The sequence below is a fragment of the Salvelinus sp. IW2-2015 genome, linkage group LG18, assembly GCF_002910315.2.
Source record: "Salvelinus sp. IW2-2015 linkage group LG18, ASM291031v2, whole genome shotgun sequence".
NCBI lineage: Eukaryota > Metazoa > Chordata > Actinopteri > Salmoniformes > Salmonidae > Salvelinus > Salvelinus sp. IW2-2015.
In genome coordinates this window covers 5535909-5538125 of record NC_036858.1, presented here as the reverse complement: position 1 = coordinate 5538125, position 2217 = coordinate 5535909, and positions in this window count along the sequence as shown.

Sequence of the window (2217 nt, the reverse complement as noted above, 5' to 3'; positions counted from 1 at the left end):
AGAGAGAGAGTGCTAACCGGGAGGCGCCAAGTCTAGGTCCAAGAGGCATCTAAACAGCTTCTCCCCCAAGCCATAAGATCTCTGAACATCTAATCAAATGGCTACCCAGACTATTTGCACGCCCCCACCTCCTCCTTTACGCTGCTGCTCTTTGTTATCTTGCATAGTCGCTTTAATAACTCTACGTACATGTACATATTACCTCAGTTACCTCAACAACCGGTGACCCGCACATTGACTCTGTACCGGTACCCCTGTATATAGCCTCGCTATTGTATTTTACTACTTGCTGTTTATTATTTCTTACTTTTTGGAAGGAAAATGTGGGGTAGTTTTTTCTAAACTGCATGTTGGTTAAGGGCTGTAAGTAACATTTCACTGTAAGGTTGTACCTGTTGTATTGGCGCATGTGACAAATTCGATTTGATTTGATTGTGTGTAACTAAGGCATGCATTGTGTCAAAGAGAGTGGGTGAGAATCATGTGACTGCTGCTGCTCTGCTGCGCTGTGTAAAGACAGCAACACACAGGGGAAACATGCAGTACATCCTGTGTGTGTGTGTGTGTGTGTGTGTGTGTGTGTGTGTGTGTGTGTGTGTGTGTGTGTGTGTGTGTGTGTGTGTGGTGTGTGTGTGTGTGTGTGTGTGTGTGTGTGTGTGTGTGTGTGTGTGTGTGTGTGGTGTGTGTGTGCGTTGTGTGGTTTGTGCGTCTGTGTGCGTGCATGAGTGTGTGTGTGAATATTGAAATAGAGGGTTATGCACGTGATGTACTGGGCAATACGCACAACCTTCTGTAGTGCCTTGCGGTCGAAGGCCGAGCAGTTGCCATACCAGGCAGTGATGCAACCCGTCAGGATGTTCTCAATGGTGCAGCTGTAGAACCTTTTGAGGATCTGAGGATCCATGCCAAATCTTTTCAGTTTCCTGAGGGGGAATAGGTTTTGTCGTGCCCTCTTCACGACTGTCTTGGTGTGTTTAGACCATGATAGTTTGTTGGTGATATGGACACCAAGGAACTTGAAACTCTCGACCCGTTCCACTACAGCCCCGCTGATGTTAATGGGGKTCTGTTCGGCCCACCTTTTCCTGTAGTCCATGATCAGCTCCTTTGTCTTGCTCACATTGAAGGAGAGGTTGTTGTCCTGGCACCACTCTGCCARTTCTCTGACCTCCTCCCTATAGGCTGTCTCATCTTTGTGGGTGATCAGGTCTACCACGGTTGTGTTGTCAGCAAACTTAATGATGGTGTCGGAGTCGTGCTTGGCCCTCAGTCGTGGGTGAACAGAGAGTACAGGAGGGGACTAAGTACACACCCCTGAGGGGCTCCAGTGTTGAGGATCAGCGTGGCAGACGTGTTGTTGCCTACCCTTACCACCTGGTGGCGGCCAATCAGGAAGTCCATGATCCAGTTGCAGAGGGAGGTGTTTAGTCCCAGGGTCCTTAGCTTAGTGATGAGCTTGGTGGGCACTATGGTGTTGAACGCTGAGCTGTAGTCAATGAACAGCATTCTCACATAGGTGTTCCTTTTGTCCAGGTGGGAAAGGGCAGTGTGGRRTGCGATTGAGATTGCRTCAGCTGTTGATCTGTTGKGGCGGTATGCGAATTGTAGTGGKTCTAGGGTATCCAGGAGGATGCTGTTGATGTGAGCCATGACCAGCCTTTCAAAGCACTTCATGGCTACCGCCGTGASTGCTACGGGRCGGTAATCATTTAGGCAGGTTACCTTCGCTTCCTTGGGCACAGGGACTATGGTGGTCTGATTGAAACATGTAGGARTTACAGACTCAGTCAGGGAGAGGTTGAAAATGTCAGTGAAGACACTTGCCAGTTGGTGTGCACATGCTTTGAGTACACATCCTGGTAATCCATCTGGCCCTGCGGCCTGTTTAAAGGTCTTGCTCACATCGGCTACCGAGAGCGTTACCACACAGTCATCCAGAACAGCTGGTGCTCTCGTGCATGCTTCAGTGTTGCTTGCCTCAAAGYGAGCATTTAGCTCATCTGGTAGGCTCACGTCACTGGGCAGCTCACGTCTGGGTATCCGTTTGTAGTCTGTAATAGTTATCAAGCCCTGCCACATCCGATGAGCRTCAGAGCCGGTGTAGTAGTATTCAATCTAAATCTTGTATTGATGCTTTGCTTGTTTGATGGTTCGTCCGAGGGAATAGCGGGATTTCTTATAGGCGTCCGGATTAGTGTCCCGCTCCTTGAAAGCAGC